This window comes from Macrobrachium nipponense, chromosome 3 (assembly GCF_015104395.2).
Source record: "Macrobrachium nipponense isolate FS-2020 chromosome 3, ASM1510439v2, whole genome shotgun sequence".
NCBI lineage: Eukaryota > Metazoa > Arthropoda > Malacostraca > Decapoda > Palaemonidae > Macrobrachium > Macrobrachium nipponense.
Window position 1 is genome coordinate 34161021 of NC_087202.1, and position 27431 is coordinate 34188451.

General features: G+C 47.8%; 1 protein-coding gene across 2 annotated transcripts in view; it reads left to right on the forward strand.

Moving 5' to 3' along the window:
* The window catches only part of LOC135221697 (protein argonaute-3-like), a 699537-nt gene that overhangs the window by 629945 nt on the left and 42161 nt on the right, over window positions 1–27431 (forward strand). The window lies entirely within an intron of this gene.

Sequence of the window (27431 nt, forward strand, 5' to 3'; positions counted from 1 at the left end):
AGACTCCCAGAGCTTTTTCTTTTATTCATTCAGTGAGTTGAAATCATTTAATGAGTTAAAATCATGAACCAATATTTCCTGTAGGAATCAAATATCTGGTTAAAGTGCATGCTCCTGCCGGAGTTAACTCCGGCGCTTTACATATAATACTCATTTGACCTTTCAACTTGCAGATGGTCCGCTGCCAGGTAGAGGATTGCTCCGCCACCCTTGTCAAGCCGTATGGACTTGCTATCATCTCTGACGAGTCTGTAAGTAACGTTCTCACCTCGTCATTTCCGTGAAATTTCTGCTATAGGTCAACCTTATGAAATTTCCTTAACTCGCAATCTCCCGGATGGGATACTAATTCAGAAATTTTTTACAGGCTAGTTTGGCGCTCCGGACGGAGAACAAAGCGTCCCTGAAGTCCTGGGTGGGAGGATTCGGCAGGAACGCCAAGAAGGGGCAGCCCTACGTGCTGTCCGAGAGTCTGTGCTCCCTGCTGTACCCGGGAGCCTATCTTCAAGGGCATCCGTCTGGAGACGCTACCCCTTCCGGAGGAAAAAGAAGGCTTGTATGACCTGGTGGCAGAGGAGGTTGCGGCCATCAGCCTCCACCACGAACCGATGGCCACCGAGGATCAGGAGGTAGGTAGGGAGGTAAGTGAGGCAGGTAATCTCCGCTTTAGCCCCACTCCTTCTTCCCCTTCCTTCCTGGGCTTTTCTTCTAAGTCCAGCCCCTCTTGGGATAGATCGACCTCAGTCATTCCTAAAGTTAAGGTTTGGAAGACAAGATCCCTTCCAAAGGGATCCAAACCTGCTCCGGCGAGTTCTGCTAAGTCGTCCTTGGCCCCCAAGCTGTCGACCTCTACTCCCAAATCTCCCTCTTCCAAGGCTTCTCCCCCTCCCAAGGGATCGAGAGCCAAGATCTCCAGAGCCAAGCCGATGGAGTCCGGCTTTGACCAGGAGGTGTTCGCTAATCTTCTTATGATGAAGATGAGCGAAGCAGTAGATACCAAGCTTGAGTCAGTGTCCACTTGACTCGCTTCAGGCCTGGAGACCTCGGGTCAGTCAATACTGTCCCTGACCCAGAGGATCAGAGCCCAGGAGGAATTAAGTGTCTGGAATCCTCCAGTCTGGGACCTCGGCACAGACCGTGACAGTACCGGACGCGTCAAAGCTGCCGCCATTTGACAACAGTAACCCATGGCGGTTAGCTTTGCATGCCCCGTATTCAGATGGGAAACTGACGACTGAAGGTTGCGGAACCCGACCGGTAGAAGACTTCCGAGTTCTTCTCAGAGGGCCTCCAGTTTCCGTTCCCGGGTTATGCTAGACTAGCAGAAGATGCGCTAGTCAGGGTAGACAAGGTCCCGAAGGAGACTGTCATCTACCCAAGGGACCAGGCCCAGGCTGCATGGGTTCGCATCCTTACAGAATGGGAATGTGTCAATACGAAGTTAACACCCCATAAAGGTATCTTCACAATGTTTGTGACCCCGCGAGGAGTTCCATCTCCTTGCACTTCAAAAGTCGCAGAATTGACTATTAAAAGAGACAGAGGCTACCTCCTTACTCTTCCCCGGAGATGTAGAGTTTTGGACTGACGCTCCGGCTACGTTCACGGTGGGCAAACTCGACCCGGAGTGTGCCTCCACCCTGTTCGCCGAGAAGCTACCTAGAATTCCGGACCCCTTGGTCAAAGCGAAATTCGAAGCTAGATGCAGACTGAGTAGGTGGATTACCTCAGTCACCTCGGCTGAGTTGATCTCTACAACGTTCGCCGATGAGGCTCTTTTTCGAGTCCACACGAAGTCTCTATTACAGGCCTTCCAGTCGGACCTGTATGACTTTATTGTGGCTAGGCGAGCCTGCAGGAAGCATGTCTTTGCGAATGCTTCCATAAGGCACGAGCCGAACAAACTTATAAAGTCTTCAATCTGGGGCGCCAACCTGTTCCCCGAAGATGCGGTCAACGCAGTCAACGTCTTCAGTGAGGCAGCTAGAGCCAACCAAAATCTTCGTGTCCATTGGGGACTTCCTTTCAAAAGGAAGTTTGACACCCCTGGACCCCAATCCAGACCTAGGAAGAGGCCAAGGAAATTCCATCCTTACCAGCCCTCTCATCCTCAGACGGTTGTCCAGGCGGTCCCCGTCTCCCAGGTTGGTAAGCCTTCAACATCCAAGGCTCAGCCACAGCAGCAGTTTGTCTTGGTCCAGACTCCTCCGGCCCAGCAACCCTCAACCTCCGCAACCTTGGTGACCTCCCCAGCCTTCAACGCCTCCTATGAGTCACAAGGAGCATTTCGCGGCTACAGTAGGCATGCTGGAAGTAGCAGAGCCAGAGGTGCCTTCCTGCAGAGAAGTGGCTCTAGGGGCAGGGGTTTCAGTGGAGGCAGAGGAAGCAGAACTGCAACCAACCAATGAGAGCCCGCAGGTGGGCAGGAGACTATATCTCTTCCGGGACCATTGGACCTTCAGTCCGTGGGCCCACAGCATTGTTTCGAAAGGTTTAGGGTGGAAATGGGAGAAAGGGCCTCCTCCACCAGTCAGTTTTCACCAGACTCCAACGACGGACGCAATAAAGAAAGTCAAACGCCTAAGTTTCAAGGACGTCTGTTCAGTGTACCAAAGAAGGACTCGGACAAACGAAGAGTGATTCTGGACTTGTCCTGTCTCAACTCATACATTCAATGCGACAAGTTCCGCATGCTGACCGTCTCGCAGGTGCGGACCTTACTTCCCCGTGGGGCCCTATAGATCTTACAGACGCTTACTATCATGTTCTGATAGCAAGAAATTTCTCTCCGTACCTAGGCTTCAAGCTAGGAAAACAGGCTTACTCATTCAGAGTCATGCCATTCGGGCTCAACATAGCTCCCAGAATATTCACCAAATTAGGAGAGATGATAGTTCAAGAACTAAGAGCTCAAGGGGTAATGTTAGTAGCTTACCTAGACGACTGACTCATTTGGGCAACCAACGACGAGGAGTGTCGCAAAGCAACAGCCAAAGTAATAGAATTTCAAGAGTATCTGGGTTTCCAGATAAACAAGGAAAAATCTCGGCTCGCTCCGGCTTCCTGCTTTCAATGGCTGGGAATACAATGGGACTTACACTCGCACAAACTATCTCTCCCATCCAAGGACAGAGAGATAGCGAAGGCTACGAGACAGTTTCTCAAGAACAAAAAAGCTTCTCGTCGTACCCAAGAGAGAATTCTAGGTTCACTGCAGTTTGCCTCGATAACGGACGTCCTGTTAAAAGCCAGGCTGAAGGATATCAATCGAGTCTGGAGAAAGAGAGCCAACGTCAAATTCAGAGACAAGATCTCTGTAATTCCGCCGATATTAATGAAAAGGCTCTGTCTGTGGACGGAACGCTGGAGCCTTTCCAAGTCAGTGCCACTGCAATTTCCTCCGCCGTCTCTGACAGTCCACACGGACGCCTCTCTGAGCGGGTGGGGGGGTTACTCACAATACAAGAAAGTTCAAGGAACGTGGTCGAAGATGTTCCTCCAGTTCCACATCAATGTCCTAGAAGCAATGGCCATTTTTCTGACTTTAAAACGTCTGGCTCCAGCCAAAAACGTTCATATAAGGTTAGTCTCGGACAGCACAGTGATAGTCCTTTGCATAAACAGAGGAGGCTCCAGGTCGAGCAAAGTAAACCATGTAATGATTGCGATTTTCTTGTTAGCGACGAAAAATCATTGGCACCTGTCAGCTACTCATCTGGCAGGAGTGAGAAATGTCATCGCAGACTCACTATCCTGGACATGAAGTCATTTCGCTGGATTTGCAATCAAATCCCAGGCCTTCAAGTAGACCTGTTCGCCACGGAGTCCAATCACAAACTTCCGTGTTACGTGGCTCCCAACCTGGACCCTCTAGCTCACGCCACGGATGCGATGTCCATAGACTGGAACAGTTGGCAGAAGATTTACCCATTTCCACCAGTAAATCTTCTGATGAAAGTCCTGCACAAACTCAGATCTTTCAAGGGACCAGTAGCATTGGTCGCACCCAACTGGCCGAAGAGCAAATGGTTCCCTCTTCTGCTAGAATTGAATCTCCGTCCCAGACGGATCCCCTGTCCGGAACTGACCCAAGTAGTACAAACTCGGATTGTGTCAGCTTCCTCAAGAATTCTGAGTGCCCTAACTTTATGGACTTCATGAAGTTTGCAGCCCAAAAGGATGCTAGTGTTGATACACTAAACATCTTGTTTATAGAATCAGATAAAAGAGAGTCAATGCTCAGACAGCATGATTCTGCAGTGAAGAAATTAGCCATCTTTCTAAAAGAATCAGATGTCCAAAAGATGACTACGAATCTGGCAATTTTGTTCTTTAGAACCCTATTCGAGAAAGGTCTAGCTGCTAGTACCATTACTACAACCAAATCTGCCTTAAGGAAGATTTTTCAGCTTGGCTTTAACATTGATTTGACTGATTCGTACTTCTCTTCAATTCCGCGAGCATGTGCCCGTCTGAGACCAGTAGACCGCCCTCATACAGTCTCCTGGTTTTTAAATGACGTATTTAAATTAGCCTCAGACACTGACAATGATTCATGCTCATATATAACCCTTCTCAGGAAAACTTTATTCTCAATGAGTCTGGCGTCAGGCACCAGAATATCTGAACTGTCGGCTATCTCTAGAGATACCCAAACCATGTCGAATTCCTTCCGTCGGGTGAAGTGCTACTATCCCCGGATCGGAAATTCTTTGCCAAGAATGAAGACCCACAAAACAGATGGGCTCCCTGAAAAATTGTTCCTCTTACGCAAGACACATCATTGTGTCCTATCATCACTCTTAAATCCTATCTGGCCAGGACTTCCAAAAAGTCTTCAGGTCCCCTTTTTATTAGAGAGAAAGGCGGTACAATCTCCTTGAAAGGTATTAGACAACAAATCCTGTATTTTATTAAACAAGCCGATCCAGATTCAGTTCCGCACGTCCATGATATCCGAGCAGTGGCTACCTCGATTAACTACTTTCACGATATGAACTTCGAGGACCTGAAGAAATATACCGGTTGGAAATCTCCAGCAGTATTTAAACACCACTATCTCAAGAATCTAGAGGCCCTTAAATTCTCAGCAGTGGCTGCAGGGAGCATAGTCTCCCCTGAGATGACCAAGTCCTAAAATGACAATTTGTCGAAAATTGCATTTTTCCTAACTATACAAACCTGAGGTCCTTTAACAATAGGAAGGTAACTAGCGGCAGCTGGGACGGTCGTAAGCTTCGAACAAGGGGAGAACGGTAGTTAACTGCTTGTCCGATCGTCGCGCGCGCCCGCGCCCGCCCAGAGGTGAAGAATCACTTTTGCTTTAGGCCCATGCAAAAAGTTGCAGAGTGAGGGGTGGCATGAGGTGGGACTATATGTAAAGGACCTCAGGTTTGTATAGTTAGGAAAAATGCAATTTTCGACAAATTGTCATTTGTTCCGATACGTAATACAAACCCTCGGTTCCTTTAACAATAGGAAGACTCACTTCTTGGTTGGGTGGAAGGAATCTGAGTCTTTTTGGTGAACAGACTGGTGTTCGTCCAACCCTGGAGTGCCTCCCTGGTCGTAAGAGCAAGGGAGGGATCCAAGCCTCTGTCCGATTGATCGGGGTGTGCACCGCAGGATCAATGGTCAGACCTCTGGGCCAAGTACTAAGAGAGAGGCAAGCGTATCTCTTCGTACCAGCAAGCAAGAACTTGTTCCTGTTTGCAAGAGACAATCATAAAATGATGGGTTTGTCTCAAATTGGCATCCACTTCCTCCCCCTTGTTGGAGGAAGTGGTGGATATTTACTCCTATCCCTACTGAAAGGGATAGGATGGTGCTCTATTGAGTAGCTCACCTGCATCTCGTCCTTACCCAGCAGGGTGACGACCGTGTCCCTCTACCCAGAGGTAGGGAAGAAGATGGGAAGAGGAGCCAGTCACACTCTCATTCCTCATCCATTCTTACGGTCACACCAGGACTCGATGCTGTTCAGCCTGCGAGGGTCTGGGTTAACTACACAACGTGTTGAGCAACCACCACGGTTCCCAAGGAAAAAGATCCAAGGAACTGTGGGCAATATCCCGAAGGTAGAAGGGGGTGCATGCGGTCCGATTGGACCAGGCGCCTGCCTTCATTACCTGCGCCACGGAGAAGTTCTTGCTGAACGCGAGAGAATGATGAAGAGGCGTCCACACTCATCCTGGGTGTCGAGTTTCTTCAGACAGCTCCGTCGCGCCTTCACAGGACAAAGCAGCATAGCCTTCGTATCGGAGGCGGTGAAGTCCATTAGGGAGGGTATTGTGAAGGACTCGAACCAATCATCAGTTACCGAAAGGTTCTGAGTCTTCGCTACGAAGATCGGTACGAAATCGAGCGTCACAAATCCCCATCCCTTTGTGCTTGACTTCTCAAGAGAAGTCATGCAGTTACCTAAGACGAAAAGAAGGGAATAGTCGTATGACCTATCCCTCTTCTCGACTTTGGTTATGTACAGTACTCATACTGACAAAGCTATTAAGACGAAGTAATGATTGCTCTGTAACAACCGAACTAAGTCCACAGCATAGTTCGTAACTGACGGGTCGGGCGCTCTGACAGCTGACCGACTGACTGGTTCGGAATCAGTAGAGGCAAGTTGTCAAGCATCCGGGTAAGTCACGTGACCTTCGCCCTTTAAAGTTATGCTGAGAGACCAAACAAATAAAATATTTGTTAGTCACCGATGCCGGACGGCGCGGCGATGATTCTCTTAATGCATAAGCTCAACAGGCGAAAGTCAATTGCCTTCAAAAGACCGAGGTCCCTGATGGCAAGAAAATCTCATAGACGTTGAATCTCAGCTTAAGGAGAAACAACACTATGTGACGTTGAAGACGAAGGTAGGCAATGAATGCAACCTACGTCTTCCAGCTGAATCGAGAGAAGGAATCTCAAGATTCTGACCTGTGCTTACAAATGACTGAAAACGCTAACCGCCATTTCATTGCTGTCCGGTGTGCAGTGAAAGCGGGCGTTCTTCAGTAATGAAACACAGGGGAGAGCCGCCTGAAGAACTACTGCTCATGGGCTGAACGTTTGGAAGTAGAGCTGGCAGGTGTGGGAGTAGGCGATGTCTTTCAATACATCTGCTAATCCGGGGTGAACAATGAACAATTGCACACCTCCGAATACAAGATATTTTGAGGACAAACTCAGATTCCGCAAAAATCATTCGCATTATCGAGATACGATGCAGCAAGAGACTATTACAGAATTCTGTTACGTGCGGTAAACAGAAAGATGAGTCGAATAGATATTCTCTGTTTAAAATTCTCGCAATACGAAGACGATGAATACTAGCGTCACAGCAGTAGATGGTCATTCATGTATGCGAGAATCCCCGTTAATCAGAGACTTAAGTCCGTGATTGTTGGGCAGAGATACGGTTGGTATTCAATCAAAGCAGGTGAGAAAGACATAACCAACCGTGTACATCTCGAAGCGGCAAGCTGGTAACTGAAATTGTTCCTCGGGCAATTCAATACGCAGTAGCTGTCGCTGACTCGTCATCCTGAGTTGCCAAGTAATCCTTTCCACGAAGGAATGCGTTCGGCTAGAACCACCGAGCATAAAAAGATATGCTCGAGCAATTATATTTATGCGAAACGAATTTCGGTAAAAATATAAAAGCTTAAATGGTGTTGTTGTGACAACACCATAAGGTATATAAAATTGAAACTGGAAACTCCTGGGAGGTTGCAGGCAACGCCCGAGTTGCAGTTCAATTAGAATACTTTTCGTCTAAGTCGCAATCCGTAGAATAACCAGGATATGCGCCTACCCCTCGGACCATTCAACTGCTTAGCAGAATCATGTCGCGAGGTTAATATACGTAGTATATTTGTAGGATTCTGAACAACGATCTCCATCCTAAATTCTTTCCTTCAAGAAAACAAAATAAGGATTGGAGATCGACCACCTTCGGTCTCTATCAAAGAGAGTGAAGAAGTCTTCCTCGAAGGAAAGCTTCAATGGTGAACAGAATACTAAGACGATAGTTCAAGCCAAACTGGATATTCCCGTCCGTTCTTCTCTATTCCCAGGTTGGTCGCCTACTGTGAGATAGTCTTCTTTCAGCAGCAGTCTTCTTCCTAATGCTAGAAATTCCAGGAATTTGAGCATAGGCGAGGTTCCCGATTATCATGTAACATATCGGGGATTCTCGCCTCGCTCACTTTGGACCGTGGTCTCGCCTAAGTGTTTGGAGATTGTAAGAAACTCTAACACTCTGAATGCGCTAGAAATTCCGTAGAATTCTAAGCAGTCTGCGAAACCCCCACCGAATTCGTCAAACGATATCGGCTGGTGGTCCTACTCGATTCCCGTAGAAATCGAGAATGGGGGCAGGATCCCTCCTCAACGACCGGGGCTTACGTCAGGTAGGACCTGAAGGTCCCCCGGTAGCGCAGTCCCCAACGTGGGATCCTACAGAGAAATCTCTGTAGGATCCCTCCCCTTTCCCTCGTAGCCGTAAGGAGAGAGGGAATGGGGGAGGAATTGGATACTCGCTCGCCTTCCCAGTGGAACTAGCAGTTGGAGAAGAGTAGGAGTCTGGGAAAACGTATCGTCAGGAGAAAACGTTTTCCCGAGGAGGGTTACGAACTCTCACTGTAGATAAGGGTCTGCCGCCACTGTGAACGTCGTCTGGGTGGGGCTGATTCGACACCTGACAGGAGAGAGCCGATACCGTCCTCCGACTCATTCCAGTCCTCGTTCGAGGGTCGAAACCTTCTCAGGAGGAACCCGAAGGAGTATTAAATACGGTGTCCGAAGACACGTAGAAATGCCGCTGTCGCAGTAGAGGAGGTGGAAGTAGCTTGATCGACCGGCCAGAACTGAGAGAGCCTTCTTGTCCGGAGACGAGAGACTCTGGTTCAAGACAGAATCAGCAAGCTCCGATCGCGGCAAACCCCCACGTCGGTTTTGGGGTTCCCTCTCGGGCCCCAAAACGACTCGAACAGAGACATGGGCTCTGCTGGTGGGAGCGGCGATCCTTCCCCAGGTCGTTGTGCTGACGAATCAGTGCAATAACCTGGGCAAAGTTACTCTGAATCTCGGAAGTTACAGCGTCTGAGGAGTAGGACGTCCAGTCCCTCCAACAAGAGCAGCTCCCAAGACCCTCCTCCTTCAGAAGAAGGATCAGCAACAGATCCCTGACGGTTGCCTCCAATCACTTGCGCGTACGTCCTGGCTGGTCCTAAGACCATACCTGGCACGTGCGGCGTCGTGACGGGATCGTGAGCGGCGCATCTCTCACGAGTACTCTATATACCTCGCTCTTCCTGTATGCCGAGGAAGTTGAAGGTATCGGGAGAGACATAACTGACGCTGCCCCCTCCCCCCCCTGACGGTCGCCTCCAATCACTTGCGCGTACGTCCTGGTTTGGTCCTAAAGACCGCCATACGTGGCACGTGCGGCGTCGTGACGGGATCGTGAGCGGCGCACCTCTCATGATCACTCCTAGCTACCTCGCTCTTCCCGGTGTAGCCCGAGGAAGTTGAAGGTAGTGGAGAGACAGACCTGACGCTCCCCCCCCGCTCGCTGGCAGGACCAGCGTACGTGGGGGGCTGCAGCCGATCACCAAACCCGCGGTGGGGATCAATCTGCAGGCCTGGCCGTGCCGCTCACCTGTGGCGAGCGGCTCGACTGAGCAGTCGACCCCGGTCCCGTGCGTCAGACGAGCTGCTGCTGGTCACCGTTATCCGCCCGGCCCTGTGGGAGCGGCGGTCAGGTGACCTGCAGAGCTCGCTTTCGCGGTGAGACCGGTGAGCGTCCTCGCGGCACGTCAAACCGCTGGTACCTAGCCGAGGCTGGTCACTCTGAGCGGGGCTCTCGACAGTCTTCTGCTCCGTGCCTCGGTCATGACGCTGAGCGAACTCAGGCGTCTTAACTTTGGCTGCACGGTCACCCGAAGGAGACCGTACACTCGGAACTTCTCGCGGACGAGAAACCGAGCCGGTGCCTGGCTTAGCAGCAGAAGCTGCAAAGACCAGGGCGAGGGTGTACCAGCGGTAGCCAGCACACCCTTGGTCCCGTCTTCTTCTTCTTCTCAGAAGGGGAGACGGGCCCCGCCGTTCCCGAAGGAACAGGATGACCAGCAGAAGAACCCCCCCCCCTGTCACACCATAGTGTGACGAGCCTCGAAGTTCCCGAAGGAGTCTTCTTAGGGGGAAAAACCCCGGTTACCAGCTGGTCGCTGCGAGAGCGGCGCTGGCCTGGCGAGTCACCTGAGCGGTTCTCGCCAGCCTTCTGCTCCGTGCCGTGGTCTTGGCGCCGAGCGAACTCTGGCGCCGAAACTTTGGCTGCACGGTCTCCCGAGGGAGAGCGTACACTCGGGATCTCTCGCGAACGAGAGGACCGAGCCGGAACCTGGCGTAGCGGCATCGCCGCTAGCACCAGGCGAGGAAGTACCAGAGCTAACCGATACTCCTCTGGTCCCCGTCTATCTCTTCCTTACGGAAGGGGAGACGGGCCCCGCTCCGAGGAGCAGGAGGACCAGCAGAAGGACCCCCCGTCCCACCGAGGTGGGACGGGCCCTTAGAAGTTCCCGAAGGAGACTCTTAGGGGGGGAGGCAGCCTTCTTCTTCTTCGGCTTATGGGCCTTAGAAGTCGAAGGGGAAGAGCAGCAGCAGACGAAGACGAAGATGACACCTTCCTCTTCTTCGTCAGCTCACGCAGGACAGTCGTCAGGTCCTCCATCCAGGCCGGAGTCGGGCCTATTGCCGAAGCAACACGGCTGACTGCACCTGTCCGGAATAAGGACCTGGGACTGGGGAAGGACACACCATGGGCAGGACCAGCATGGACAGGCGCAGGAACCAGGAGCGACAGGAACAGCAACCAGCTCAGGAGCGGCAGGAACAGCGGCAGCGGTAAACACAGAAGGGACAGCCAAGCCAGTAGCGGGAACCACATCAGCGACAGGTACGGCAGGCCCAGCCATCGCCTCGTAGAATCATCGGCAGCCAGCGGGAACCTGGGTACTGGCGGCCGGTCCAGGGGCGAGCTGCTGGAACAGCGGAAGTCTGGGGCAGGCAACACGAAGAAAACACAGCGGCGGCGCATACCCCTCCTTTGGTACGGCGGCGACCGGCCCTAGAAGCGGCAGACGGCGTCACCGACACAGCATGGGGAGTGTAGACCAGCGGTGGTGGAGACCGCTCCAAGGTCACCGCCCCAGACCTCGCTAGACGCTGCAGCAGATCGTGGATGCTAGGCACGCCCTGCAGCCGCAGTGGCCCATACCTGTCCAAGGTCGTCTCCCACGGATGTAGCACCTGCGGTAGCACAGACAGATTAGTAAGAGGGAGTTCCCTCACGCACGGGGGGGAGACATGCCCCACCCACCCCCGAACGCAAGGAAGACCCCAAATACAAAATACAACGAAGAAGAAGCTGAGCGGGGGGGCAGGAAGGAAGACGAAGAATCGGATACCAAGGGATCGTCGGGGAGAGCTTTCCGACGACTTCCGGGCAGACCTTCGCTTTTCCCCCCCCCCCCCCCCCCCCCCCCCTACCCCGCACAGCAGTGAAAAGTAATATGAAAATGAAACAGAATACTGCCCTTGCGATTCACTTCATAGAACTTAAAGGGGAAAAGATAAATTCCCGGGTAAGAACGGAAACTTGATCCAAAAATAATATGATGCTATCATAAAATATATATGAAATGAAACAGAATACTGCACTTGCGATTTCACTTTCACAGAAAATAATCGTAACGGATCAATTCCCGGGTAAGAGCGAAAATTGATCCAATTAATTTTATGCAAATAAATAAATGAAAATGAAAAGAATACTGCATTGCAAATCCACTTTCATTGCATTTTATCATACAAAATAAAAGGCTCGTGCCGAGCGCAATCACGCTCTCGGTAACGAACGCACAGGGCAAAAATATAATGAAAAAAGTACTTAAATTTTTCAATTACACACTTTCGCCCAAATACATGACTCGGCGCGAGCGTCGGCACCGAGACATAATCAAGGGTTCAATTTATGAAAAGAGAGGAAATCGCCGCATCTACGGCGATAGCTCCATGTTGGTTCATAATTAAGTAATGAAAATGAAAACAGTGTACTTACAGTTTCATTTTCAAGTCAAACAAACCATTAGTAGTAAACACAATATAAACAAGGCATACGACGATGAAGCGGGCAGAGAGCGATGACGAACACGTCCTTCACACCCGCGGCCGAAAGCAAAAGTGATTCTTCACCTCTCGGCGCGCGGGCGCGCGCGCAACGATCGGACAAGCAGTTAACTACCGTTCTCCCCTTGTTCGAAGCTTACGACCGTCCCAGCTGCCGCTAGTTACCTTCCTATTGTTAAAGGACCGAGGGTTTGTATTACGTATCGGAACAAAAACTATTTTCTATTGCTCATTCTGCCTAGCCCCTTTTTTCTTTGATACTCACTCCTTCCTACCTGCCTCGCTTGTATTCCCTACCAATCTTCATTCCCTTCGGTGCTGGGCTGGTTTGCTTGCCATTCCATTGCCAGACTTGTATATAGCATTGGGACCCACCTTTTGTATTCCTTACCTGTTTTGTACATACTTATATGTATATAGTCATATTGCTTCATATGCCATTCCATTGCATTATTACTTTATTTCTAGTTATTAAGTCTTAATTTTAAGTCTTAATTTTAAGAATTCAGATCAGTTTGTCTGTTTCTTTCACGGCTTATTAAATTTATTCTTTAAGTGAATTTTAAGTTTCATTATTCCTTATATACATTTTTGTTTTGTATCGTTCAAGCTTGGATGGCAATTCTCTGATACTATTTCACCGGCCGACACAGGTCGAACCCAGAAAAGGGATTTTGACGTAAGGAAAAATCTATTTGTGGGCGATTGGCTCGTGTCGCTGCGCGAAATATCCTTTAATCTATTATTTCTAGGGTAAATGTACTAACACATACCAGAGAATAAATAAAATAAAGAAAAAGGTCAGTATAACTGACTCGCTCACCCTCCAAGAGGGTGTCGGTATGAACACTAGGCGAGTGAGACCACTACCACGAGCCAAATACCAATAGAAATCTCCCACAACAAAAACCCTCCATGAGGAGAGCCGACCCACAGAGTGAGCAGCTCGTACTACTACTACTCCATCCATGCCTGCCGACTGCTGCGCCTCTGGTGGCCATCCTGAATTAGCAGACAATCTTGGGCGATGGGATGGGTAGGGCGGGATTTCGCTGGCGACACGAGCCAATCGCCCAGAAATAGATTTTTCCTTACGTCAAAATCCCTTTTCTGGGCTCCAGCTGTTGCGCTGCGCGAAATCGTACCAGAGAAATAGCACAAGATTGTAAACAAAAGTAATAAAATAAAATCAGAATAGGTCTCAAATAAAAAATAAAGTAAATATAAAAAAGAATATAATTGCTAAAAAGATACAAATACACAGTGAATACAAAATAGAAATATGCTTAAATTACCCTTAATTTCTAAACATGTTTCTTATCATAAGGTAATTACATATGTACAGAGGTAAATTGGCTTACATGTAACAAAATGGTATCTGTGTAAGGCATGTATCAAAATATAATATCAATTAAAAATAATCAAATGAACAAATTAAGCAACAAGGATAATATATAAGGAATGCATATGACTTAATATACAAAACCGTACCATTATAATTGGCTGTATCCCTAGCAATAAAAATAGGGGTAACATCCCATGAGATAAAATCCTAATCATCTGTGAGTGTCCCTAGTCAAAAAATAGGGGCACACACTACATCATCATATAAGCAGCTAAGACACCAGGTGAATATAAATGAACACGGTAGGAATAGACGAACTGTTGGGTGAAGCAGGTAGAAAGGAGGCTGACTCTTCTACTACAATTTAACTAGAATCAGGGGGAAACTATGTTTCCCGCTGCTACTGCTGAAAATTCAGAGCTTCCAAGGACTTAAGGTAATGGCCTTGTTTGAAAACACTGTCGGCGATTTCCATCCGGTATACTTTTTCAACTCATCGAAGTTCATGTGTTGGAAATAATTAATTGAGGTGGCTACTGGCCTGACATCATGTACTTTCGGGAAAGTCAGGATTGGCTGCTTAATAAAGTACAGGATTTGTTGCCCTGCCTGATGCCTTTAATGGATAAAGTTCCACCTTTTTCCCTCTTAAAGAGGGGACCCGATGAGGATGAGGAGGTCCTGGACAGAAAAGGCTCGTAAAGTTGTAACTGGGCAAAGAGATACGTCTTGTGGAAGGGGTAGTACCTTCCAAGGTTCCCACCTCATCAAAGGGTCTTCATTCTTTGCTAAAAAGCTACGTTCCGGAGAAAGTAGTACCTCCCCTGTGGGAAGGAATTGAATATGATCCGGATCTCTGGACAAAGCCGACAGTTCTGAAATTCTTGCTCCTGAAGCTAAGCTTAATAAAAACAGTGTTTTCCTTAAGAGCATTATAAACGAGCATGTGTCATTATCGGTTTCTGAAGCCAGTTTTAGAACATCGTTTAAGAACCATGAACTGACGTAGGCCTTACAGAAGGTCTAAGTCTAGCACATGCCTTAGGAATAGACGAGAAGTAGGAATCCGTCAAGTCTATGTTGAACCCAAATTGAAATATCTTTTTCAAGGCTGACTTGTTTGTCGTAATCGTGCTAGCTGCTAAACCTTTTTCAAATAAGGATTCGGGAAAAAGGATATAGCTGAATTAACTGTCATGATTCTAATATCAGATTCTCTCAGGAAGATTGCTAACTTTTTGACAGCAGCATCATACTGTCTCAAAGTTGAATCTCTTTTATCAGATTCCAGGAAGAGAATATTCTGAGGGTCAATATTCGCATCTCTTTTTGCCGCAAACTTCATGAAATCCATAAAGTTAGGGTTTTGAGAATCCCTGAGGAAGCGAACACAGTCTTCGTTTGTACTGACTGGGAGAGCCTGGGATTGGGGATCCGAAGAGGACGAAGGCCCAGCTCCAGAATTAGGGGATACCAATTGCTCTTCGGCCAGTCTGGGGCTACTAGAGCCACTTGACCCTTGAACGTCCTGAGTTTGTTTAAAAACTTTCATAAGGAGATTCACTGGGGGGAAGACATAAATCTTCTTCCAGTTGTTCCAGTCTAGAGCCAGGGCGTCCGTGGCATAAGCCAGAGGGTCCAGGTTGGGGGCTACATAACAGGGGAGTTTGTGATTCGCTTGGGACGCGAAGAGATCCACTTGTAGCCCTGGGACTCTTTGAAGGATCCATTGGAACGAACTGTTGTCCAGTGACCATTCCGATTCTAGGGGTACTGATCGGGATAATGCGTCTGCTATGACGTTTCTCACTCCAGCTATGTGAGTGGAGGAGAGATGCCAACTGAACTTGTCTGCCAGGGAGAAGATGGCTACCATCACATGATTTAGATGACGTGACTTGGAGCCTCCTCTGTTTATACAATGCACTACCACTGCGCTGTCCAGAACTAGCTTTATGTGGGAGTACTTTGGTGGGCGCAACCTTTTTAGAGTCAAGAACACTGCCATTGCCTCCAGTACGTTTATATGGAACTGACTGAACTGAGGTGACCAAGTTCCTTGAACCTTTTGGACGTGGGAATACCCTCCCCAACCGCTTAAGGACGCGTCTGTGTGGATGGTAATCCCTGGTGGAGGGAACTGAAGGGGTACTGACACTGACAAATTCTTGACTTTCGCCCACGGCCGAAGTCGATTCTTTAGAATCAGAGGGACTGAGGATAGTTTGTCCCTGGACCTGACATTTGCTCGTGAGCGCCAGATTCTGGTTAGGTCTTTCAGTTTGGCTTTCATTAAGACATTCGTCACTGATGCAAACTGGAGAGAACCCAGGATCCTCTCCTGAGCTCTCCTTGACGCCAGTTTGTGACTTAGAAATTGCTTGACTGACTTCGCTATTTCTTTCCTTTTGGTTGATGGAATCGACAGAGTATGGGAGGATAGATTCCATTGAATGCCCAGCCACTGAAAGTCTGACTCTGGAGTGAGTCTTGACTTGGTCCTGTTTATCTTGAAGCCTAGATATTCCAGGAACTGAATCACTTTCAGTGTAGCTCTGTTGCATTCCTCGACTGTTGAAGCCCAGATCAACCAATCGTCGAGATACGCTACTACCATAATCCCTTGCGATCATGGTTGTTTGTACTCCATCTCCCTAGTTTCGTGAACACCCTGGGTGCCACGTTGAGTCCGAAGGGGACTACCTTGAAGGAGAATGTCTGGTCTCCTATCTTGAAACCCAGATATGGACGGAAGTGTCTTGCAATAGGGATATGATAGTAGGCGTCTGTAAGATCGATAGAGGTGGTGACGGCCCCACGGGGAAGTAAGGTCCGCACCTGTGAGATCGTGAGCATCTTGAACTTGTCGCAGCGGATGGCTAAGTTTAAGCGGGACAAGTCTAAGATTACCCTTCTTTTTTGTGAGCCTTTCTTTGGCACGCTGAACAAGCGACCTTGAAATTTTAATCTCTTGACTCTCGCTATAGCTCCTTTCTGAAGGAGGTCGTCTGCGTACTCTGTCAATTCCTTGGAAGGAAGTTGACGGAAAGGTCTGGATGGAGGTGGGTTCGTCAACCAGCTCCAACCCAGGCCTTTTGACACTATGCTCTGAGCCCATTCGCTGAAGTTCCACCGGTGGCGAAAGTGAAACAGCCTCCCTCCTACCTGAAGTTCTTCATTGGTTCTGGTAACCGCCTCGGCCTCCTCTGAAGTGCTTTCCCCTGTTAAAGGGGCCTCCCGATCCTCTCCCACGAAAGGAACGCTTACCTCTGCTCCCTTACCCGAGCGGTCATACTTCTGCGAAGCTTGACTCTCGAAGGCTTGATTGTAAGCTGGGGAGATGGCGTAAGAGGTGGAGGGCTGAGGCTGAGGGGATATCACATAAATTGGCTGTGATTGAGCCTTAGAGGTGGAAGGCTGGGCAAGTTTGCAACTAAGGCACGCGTTTGGAACTTGCTGAGGAAAGCGTGGCTGCTTTTTCTGGTAAGGATGGAAACGCCTAGGTTTCCTCTGTCCCTTACCTTTAGGTGTTAAGTCTTGTCTCCTCTTAGCCGTAAGGCCCCAACGGTCCTTAAGGCTCTGGTTTAGCCTCGTAGCCTCTGATTGTACTTCCTTCACCATAGCTTCTGGGAAGAGATCTGCTCCCCAGATGTTAGACGAGAGTAACCTATTCGGCTCATGTCGAATGGTTGCCTCTTGCAGGACATGCTTCCTACAAATCGTTCTAGCAGTGGCAAACTCAAACATATCCGACTGTACCGTTTGAGTCAGGGCTTTGGTCATGAGCTTAAAAAGCGGTTCTGAGCCATAAGCTATGGTTGCTACCTCGGACATAGCCATAGAGTTAATCGATCTGGCTAATCGCGATTTCGCGTCAAATTCAGCCTGAATAAGGCTATCTGGAAGCCTGGGTAGCTTTTCACCAAACTGCTCCATAGCACAGTCCGGTTTGAGTTGCCAGCTGAGAAGGTGTTTGGCAAGTCCTCCCACAATTCTCCGGCTGAGGGGAGCAACGGAGATGTGGGATCTGCTTCCTTTAATTGAGGCATGGGTTCCCCCTTCTGGGCCGCTGGGATGGTAGACCTAGCGATCTTTGTGAGGAACGGGAGCGGGGTACTCTCCTCCATTGTGAAAATGGTAAAGGGACTCTTGAAAGGTTGTATCTGGTATTAGAACAATCCATGTCCTCTAAACATCTGAGCCATTCTCTCTGAGCCTGGTCTCGTGAATAGAGGACTGTCTCCTTTGGTACCCTATCATCCCGAACCATGGCTGAAGCTGTAAGCCTTGCGTAGCCTATGAACGGAGGCTGGAGGTCTTCCGGAAAGAACTCGAAGTCCTCTATCCTTCGAGTTCCGAATTCCGGTATGGAGATGAGACCGTCTTGGAAGGGGGCGTATGATGCTACTCTCCATGGATTGTTCATCGAGAACGGAGGTAGTGAGTCATACGGAGGAAGCTGATTTCCACTCGTATTGGAAAGTGAAGGAGAGGCTAGAGGGGCTTCTTTCAGTCCGGCTATAATGGAGTCCTGGGAAGTAATCCTATCCGACAGACGAGAGATCATCTGTTCCATGCTACTCTTTAAGGACCCAACCAGGTCGCCCACCTGTTGCAACAGACCAGCATTGGAGTCCAAGGCCGGAGCTGCTGCGGAGGTGGAGGGGTGGCTCTGAACCGGAACTAAGGGTAGCGGAACTGGTGACTCTGCCGGGGTGCGAGATCTCTCTCTAGAGGATTTACTCCTCGAGGACTTAGAGCCGGAGCCAGAAGCTTTAGACCTGTCTGCTCCGGGATGGGGGAAGACCCGTGTCACCTGGTGAACCCGTCCCTCTCTCTTTTCCTGATCCCCACCCTGTAGCCAGTCCAAGCTTGGGTGCGTATTCCAGGAATGAAGATGCCGGGCGTGGGTGGTAGTAGTAGCGAGCGGGAGGTATAAGTGGTAGTCCTTGTAACGGCTCTTCCCTTGTGAGGGACTTTGAAAGGAATCTTCTAATTGGCAGAAATCCTGTGATAGTGGCCTCCACTCGCCCTAGTGCTTATACCGATGCCCTTGGGTGTTCGAGCTGAAGGTAGTAACTTCAGCATTCCATTTTAGCTTTTTCTCTGGTATATTTAGAATCTATTTTTACTAAGAAATGTGTGCTACAGGACCATTTCACCGGCTGACACAGGTCTTCCCCCAGAAATAGATTTTTCCTTCGTCAAAATCCCTTTAGAAAGGCTTTTCCACTTTTTTATACATCTTTTACAGTTAGTGAAGTGGCAAAAAATATCCACTTAAATTTTAATTTTGATTTTTTTTCTATATGAAGATCAAGATATTCAGATCATAGTAAGTAATGAATTTGAAGTTTTATGCCTAACTTGTTTGTGTTTGAGTATTTTTAAGATGATATATTGTTCCATATTCTTCCCTGCCAAAAAAAAATTTCCTCTAGGTTTGCCATTAGTTTTTTTTTTAAATTCTATCACAAACAATTCTTACTTTGGTGCCAGTATGTTGTAAACGACTTTTGTAAGATGTGCAAAAGGTCATATAATTTTTACCAGTTGGAGCTCTGGGAGTGAGTAGGTTGTCTCTTATCCATCCTGATTTTGACAGGGATGTAGACAACTTATTCAAACTTCTTTTTGGGCTAGGACCTTATTACTCTGTTCTCTTGACCTAAGATTTTTGGTGAGAAGCCTATCCCTGCCTGGGCAGACTGTGCAGTGTGCAGCCTCTCAGTCTTCTAGTGTAATACTTGATAAATTGTTGCATATGCATATCACACCCAGTTTCATATCCAGGACTGACTTGAATTCATCTTGGGAATCATGACCAGCATCTCTGATATGCTGATGCTCAATAGCAAGGGAGTCCTTAAATAAGTTACACACTCATAGAGTCATCCTTGATACTGTTCATGATTTCTTCTTGGAATTTTGAAAGTACAGCAAGCTGATTTCCTATCAGGGAAGCCTGAATGAACTGATGAGCCAAGACTCAGTCATATTATCACTGCCTGGCAATATATATAAAGGTACAGCAATTGGAATTTTCCTATCAGGAAATCCTGCATGAACTGATTGAGCGAAGGCAGTCATATCACCACTGCCTGTCAATACAGACAGTATAGTGCATCAGCTGGAATTTCCTGTCAGGGAAGCCTGCATGAACTGATGAGGCAAGGCAGAAAGTAGTTATCATCACTGCCTAGCAATATAAAGAGTACAGCAAGCAGAATTTTCCTATCTGGGAAGCTGCAGTCATATCACCTTTTCCTAGCTGTATGGAAGTCCAGGATAAATCACTACCCCCAGAAGGTACAGACACTTCAGATAAGGTGGGGTGGATCTATCAAGGTCCTCTCAATACAAGATTGCCACGTGGGAAAGGCAAGATTCTCATTTGAAGTATGTGCAGAATACTGTTTCCTAGATCTGGATTCACAAGGGAAATTTCAGTGGCTGTATCCACTTTATGGCAGGTATCAGTAATCTCTTTCCTAAGGAACGATTCTTCATCCCCATCAGACTGCCGTAGCTCTGCCAGAGCCAGAGCAATCTGTACAGTAGTCTCCTTTCATACTCCTATTGAAACCTGGGACTTGGAGACAGCTGTAAAAATGAGCTCTTCCATCATTTGAACTTGATGTAAGAAGATATTGCATATTTTACTTATATCCAGCCGCCAAAAGAGTTTACCTTTATTCCTTCAGGGGTTGGCTCATGGCAGGTAGTTATGAGCCATTTCCACAGGCTTAATGCAGACTGAGCAATTCAGTGTGGCACATGTAGTGTGTAGGTCCTGCATAACAGTAGCCCAGTAGTGAGCAATTCAGTGTGGCACAGGTAGTGTGTAGGTCCTGCATAATAGTAGCCCAGTAGTGATAAAAGGAACAAGTACATAATGAAAACTACCTAGTATTAGTTTTTGTTTGTATGGTGTTTTTACATTGCATGGAACCAGTGGTTATTCAGCAACGGGACCAACGGCTTTATGTGACTTCCGAACCACGTCAAGAGTGAACTTCTATCACCAGAAATACACATCTCTCACTCCTCAATGGAATGGCCGAGAATTGAACTCGTGACCACCGAGGTGAGAGGCAAACACCAAACCAACCAGGCCACTGAGGCACCTACCTAGTGTTAGCTACCTATGTACTAACTGTATAGGCAGCAAACACTTGAAATTAACACAGGCCTAAATGACCACAAGTGTGTCCATAATGAGATCTAAGGAAACATGATCAATGAATAGTTGTAATGAAAATATTAATACACAATTACTACAGTATTATTTCTTTAAAGGATTTATACTCACAAATGCTTCTTGACTCACTTAAGGCAAAACGTATAACTTTTGATTACCGAGTTTATTCCCACACACCAGGTAAATTAGTAGGCTAATATTGTAATTAGCATACCAAAAAAAAAAAATCAGTTTGTTCCTACACAATATACAAACCCTCAGTCGTGGCAAAGCTGGAACAAGGTCGTTAAAACTCTTGAACAAGGTGGTGAGGCAGTAAATACCATCCGGTAGGCAGGGAGACCTGCCTGCCTGGATGTAAACATTCCACTTTGCTTTTGGCCGTCATGCAATGCAGATGTGTTTTTGAGAGCACTTGAGCGACTGTCATTAAACTCAATTTTCCTGGTGGGATCTTTTCTTTTATTACATTTTTTATGCATTGAATATAATGTGTTTGATATTTATTAATATACAAACTCACAATTTGTGATATCCCTGCAGGCCAACTTCCCCCTGTGTGTGTGTCTCGGGACTGGCAGCCAAGGGCGTAATATTCGCCCCTTATCATTTCCTCATGCCCACTGCTTGTAAGGGCGTGACAGTATATCTTTTATATTTATTTTTTAGTGTTGTTTTTGCCGCATGGGTTGTCAGAGAGTTTACCAGGAAACTTCGATGTGGGGGTTGCCAAGGGTCGTTGGAGGTGTTTCGCTTCCAAAGGCACCCTTGGTAGGTGTCCCTTAATTCTTGTTTGTCTCTCCCAGTTTTCTTTCTGTGGTGTTCGCTCCTTCAGGAGGGTTCTCTCCTTTGCCCTTTTCGCTTGCTTGTCTGGGAAGAGAGGGGCTGGTAGTTGGTTGGGCAACCTCTTCATAAGGGCCTCTTCCTGCTTTGTAGGGCAATTACCCTCGGAGCGAGAGGAGTCCTTTTCTATTAATAATTTGTTCATATGTGGCTCAAACCTTCAGTCTTAGCAATAGGATAATCTAGTACCTGCTGGAAACCATTTAAAAACAATCAAAGATTGTACCACAAGGAATCTGTGGCATTGGCAACTCGTGCATATAAGTTTTTTTTTTCTAACCGCCTTGGAGTGTGGATGCTCGCGTTTGCTCTCCTCCTTCCCAAGCCAGTTTCTTTGTTTAGCCTGTGATTCTTTCATACTTTTGAGTGTGTGCCTGCTTGTGTGTTATCATGGATTCAGCCAAGAAGTTTAGGCCCTGTCAACGCTTGTGTCCAGGAGTCCCAGGATTTCCTCATTCAAGCTTTTTGGCTTCCTCCCTGACTGACCCCCATTCCACTTGCAGTAGGTGCCATTCCAATTTTTGCAATATCACTGATCCTTGCCTAGAATGTTACTCCTGGTTCCTGGTCTGTGTCACAGTGGAAGAGTTTCTACAAGAAGAGGGAGCACCATAAGATTCTACTTGTCCTTCTTGAGAAGGATTCTCACCTCCCTGAGTGGACAATTCTGTTTCCCCTTCTTGGAGAATTTTTCTTTTTGGTACATTGTCTGTTGACGCCCTTTCTTCTTCCTTTTCTTCCATTGATTCATCTTTGGTAGTATCAGTAGTTGCGCAGGGCGATTGTGTGTGTAATGTTACCTCCTCTTTTGCAGGAGGTAATCTCCTTCCCGGGAAAGGGGCAGCCCCCTCTTGTTACTTTCTTTCAGATATGGATTTGTATAAGATGGTGGCTATGTGGGCTTCCTAGGCCTACAGGGTACTCCCTCCTTGGAAGGCCTATTGTCGCATTTCATGGCTGCTCACCTACCCCCTCCGGCTCCCCGGCAGTCCCCCCCCCCCCCCCCCCCCCCCCCCCCCCACTCCTCCTGGCCACCACTACTTTGGCTGTTGTGTGCTGCCATGTAGCGGGACACCACCGACAACTATGATGCATCATGGGTCCTTTATCTCGCTGTTGGACTGCCATTCCGAATGCAGTGATGTCACTCCCATCACCTGTTGCCATGACATCATTGCAGTCAGTTGTCAATCCATCATAGGCATTCTCCCAACTATGGTTGATAGGCTGGACTCTGTTTCGAGAGAGGTATCTGTTTCGAGAGAGGTATCCTGGAGTTTCAACAAAGAAGTGTCATAGGCCAAGAGCTATTAACCTTTCTCCATTCCCTTTCTCTTCCTCCTCCCCCTTGTTCTCAAGCCAGATGGAGGATTCAGGACTTTCTTGCTTCTTCTTCTGAGAGAGATAGGTGTTTCGCCACCTTCCCAGCTTGGACATGACTCCCCTTCACGTACGTGGACATGTTCCAGTTTGTGATGGTCTTCCCTCTCCTCAGAATACTCAAGCTAGTTCTCTCCTTCTCCTCAGCCCATTCGAGTACGTCACAAGGATGAAAAATCTCTGATTAAGAGGTCGAAGGTCCTCCCCTCCCAATTGCTGATCTGGGACCTTCTAGGAGTTTCCTATTCCAGAGCCGGCAGTTTCTTTGCCTCTTCATCATCCCCACGGATATATTATTGGTGATGGTCGTGAGGATGTTGTCGGCCACAGACATGATTAATCAGCTGTGGATGTGTCTCTCAACGTAGTAGGGCTTCTTTGGACTCAGTAGATTCTGAGTCCTTATCATGTCTTCAGAATGGGAACCTCCTGGAGTCGCAGCTTCTCTTTCCTAGAGCGCAGCAAGAAGATGCAATAGACCTCTGGCATGCTGATACCTGAGATAGGCTTGTTCAGTAGGCAGTTATGAAGTCAGAGGCTTGTTCTTGCCCACTTCTCCTCCAAGGAAGTCTGCCAAGCAGTCAGCTCCTGTTAGGACTCCTCAGCCTACAGCTCCATCAAAGTGGAAGCAGCAGCAGTGTCCCTTTCAAAATCGCTCCTCCAAACCAGGAGGGGGGGTGTGGCTAGGGGAAGGGGCAGAGCGGGTTCTCAATAGAGAGGGCATCACTCCCTGCCTGTTGCCACGGGGAGGGGATGCTTGGCGGGCCATTGGGCCAAATGGCAACACCACGGAGTGGAGAAGTGGGTAGTAGGTGTCCTTAGGGTGGGGGTTATCTACTACCTTTCAACTTTCCTCCCCTCTCTCAGATTGTCCCCTACTTAGCTTGACTAATACTCAAGACTCTACGTAGCATTTAGCTCCCTGGGAGGAAGTGTCGAAAATGTCGGACAAGGGCGCAGTGGAGGAAGTGCATCATCCTTCACTGGGGTTTTACAGTCAAGTTCTCCTGGTTCCAAAGGCTACAGGCAATTTCCATGCTGAACCACTTCATCAGGAAGATGAGGCTCATAATGGAGATGCCTCGGCAGTTTTGGCAGCCTTGAGGTACAATGACTTTATGCTGTCGAATGACTTAAAGGATGCTTACTGCCTATTAACCCTTTGTCCAGGAGATTCCTTCATTTTAACCTTGGAGAGCAAGTGTTCCAGTTCAAGGTCCTTTGCTTTGGTTTGACTACAGCCCCTCAAGTGTTCACAAAGGTCTTTATCCTAGTTCTGTCATGGGCCCATGCTCAGGGGATTTGCCTGTTGAGATACCTCGATGACTGGGTGGTCTTAGCTAATTCCAGGGAGAAGCTAGTGTGGGATGGAACGTCTTCTCCAGTTTTGTTAGAGCTTGGGAATTGTGGTAAACCTGGAGAAGTCCCATCTGCATCCCAGCCAGAGGTTTCTTTACCTGGGAAAGGTTATTGATATGGCAGCGTTGAGGACGGTGGCAAACTCCTTCCTTGCACGGAACAAGCAACCACCTCTCCAGTGGCAAGTTCTCCTCAGAAACTTGTCATCCCTAAAGAAGCTGGTCCCTCATTTCATCTCCACTTTCATTCTCTGCAGTGGGGACTGAGGGAGTTCTGGTCCCTTGCAAGGGATTCTCTTCAGTAGCAGGATACCTGTCGGAAGAGGTAAGAAGAGACCTATGGTGGTAGTTGGACAACTAGAATCTTACAGTAGGAGTCCCTCTACTTTCATCCCCTCCAGATCTACTCCTATTCTCGGATGTTTCCACCAGGGGTTGGGGTGCTTATCTCGAAGAGCTCCTGGTTTCAGGTATTGGAAGTGCAGAGGACAGCTTTCCTGCAGTAGTTTTGAGAAAGAGTAGAAGGTCACTCAGTCATTCTTATGTCGAACAACACCACTGTGGTGGCCTTTGTGAACATGGGGCTGGTGTCTTGCCAGCTTCACTCATTAACAGATGAGATGCACCAGTGGGCGATCAACAATTCAGTGGAGCTCATGGATAGATACATTCTGGGCAGACTCAAGTCCTAGGTATGGAGTGGTCTCTGCATCAGGACATAGCAGATAGGCTGTTTACAGCATCCTTGGGACAATCTCGAGGTGTATGCCTTCCCTCCGTTCTGTCTGATCTGTCAGGTTCTGAACAGAGTAATGAGTTCTAGGAATCTCAGGATGACCTTGGTGGCACTGCTGTGGCCTCAGGCAAAGTAGTTCCCAGACCTTCTGTCTCTTCTGTCAGCAGTTCCGAGAGAAATTCCCCCTTGGTACAACTTTCTTTGCCAACCTCATGTGGAGAGGTTCCACTAGTTGGTTGGATCCCTATCTCTTCACGTCTGGAGACTCGTGTATCTCCTCTGAGTGAGAGGCTTTTCTTGCAAACCAGCAGGTCAGATGTCTGGCCACCTCAGGAGGTCTTCGTCGGCAGTTTACCAGGGCAAGTGGGCCGTCTACTGTGATTGGTGTTGTCGACGCGGTTTTTCTCCACTCGAAACTCCTGTTCAGGGGACAGCAGATTTTCTAATCTTTCTCAAAAGTAAGAAGGTCTTTCCCTCTCTGATGTCAAAAGCTACAGGGCTGCCTTGGGGTTGGTCCTATGCCTCAAAGGAGTGAACAGTTTATCATCCTGGGAAGTCTCGATGATGTTCATAAGTTTCGAACAATCCTGTTCACCAAGAGAACTCAAACCTCCAACATGGATCTTACTCTGGTCCTGAGTAGTCTCACTTGAGCTCCATTTGAGTCACTTATGTCAATCATCAGACTGGAATCTGACTCTAAGGACAGTTTTCCTGTTGGCCTTATCTTCCTCGAGAGTTGGAGAGCTTCATGGCCTGATTTAAAACTTTAAACACACCATGGCTTGAGGGTCTGTGGCCTTTGAATTTGTGGCTAAGACTCAAAATCCCTTGGAGCATGATGACAGATTTGCCTTGTTTTTTTATTCCCTCCCTGAATGAGTTCGTGGACAGTAATCCACATGAGTTATTCCTGTGTCCCGTCAGAGCTTTGCATTTCTATTAAAAAGTTTTGTCACCTAAGACCTTAGGCTTTTTGTTAGCATGTGTAGAGCCAAGAAAGAGTTGTCCAAGAATACCATTGCATTCTGGCTCATGAGGTGATGCATACTCCTCACTTTGAAGTTCTGTCATAGATACTGTGCATGCATAAGCACATGACATCAGAGGATTTAGTTCCTCTCATGCTTTTAAGAGCTTAATTGTTCATAGGATTTTGAATGCTGGTTCCTGGCTTTGGCAGAGGACATTCACTTCCTTTTACCTGAAGAACGTTGCCCGCAAGTTGTGCAGCTCATCCAGTGCCCTTGGTCCAAGGACAGTGTATCTTGCCTAAGATGTTTGTGTGGAAGAGAGAACGAATGAATTGGCTGGTCTCCTTTCTCGTTTTCCTTTCTTCTCTCCTATGACGGGTTGAAGAATAGACACGTCATACGCTGGAACTGGTCTGATACAGGTGATTATGGTAGCCATATGGCGTTGCATTTATTTGGTTTGTATTCCATACAATAGACAAATCTGCTTCTCAGTAGCATTTGCTCATCTCTTGAAAGGGAAGGGAAAAGTGGTACAAACTCTGTGGCCTACATGGTCTGTTGCTTGAGCAGGTGGGGTTCTCTTTATCTTCCATGAATACAATGAATCTGGACATGCATTATTGTGTTTAACCCCTTCAGCACTGGGACGTACACATGTACGTCTTTTACGGTACAGTAATAAAAGACCGCGACATACGCGTGTACGTCTTTCATCCCTCCTCGAAAAGCAAAGCGTTTTCTTCAGCTTGGATGGTTTCCAGACACAGTATTGTGTACGAGAGAGGTGCTGAAGCTCCACCCACAATTCGTTCTAACCAATGAGCGTCCGATGGACGTCACTTTATATGTTTTTTTTTTTTCAGTATCATGTCAGATGATAGTGTTTCAGAGTCAGGGTCTGAGTACCTGCCAAATCTATCAGATGATGATTATTGTGCTAATTTCTTAGAGGTTGACAGTGACAATGAGTGTTTGGAAGACATTGAACCTCTTGTTGATGAAGGTTGGCGGTTCATGACTGATCCACCTTGTGGCTTGCGCCCAGACCTAGCCCCCCTGATTCACGGAGGGTGGCAATGGGATTCCTGCTTACATGATGCATTTTTTTTTCCTTTTTTGTGGTGATGTAATTGGCAAATTGTGTGAATGGATGAATGCTCGGGCAGAGTAGTACTTTCATTCAACAGGAAAGCGTAAGGTGAAAGGACTTCTATGGAGGCCTGTTACTCGTGATGAGATGTATGTTTTTTATAGCTTGCTGATGATAATGGGGGTGAATAAACCGCCCCATATGTGTATACGTATTGGTCACGAGATGCTGTTGCTTTTATTATCATTATTACTATTATTACTGTTTTATTATTATTATTACCAGTGCCGTAAACATTCATTGATGTATACGCTGTTT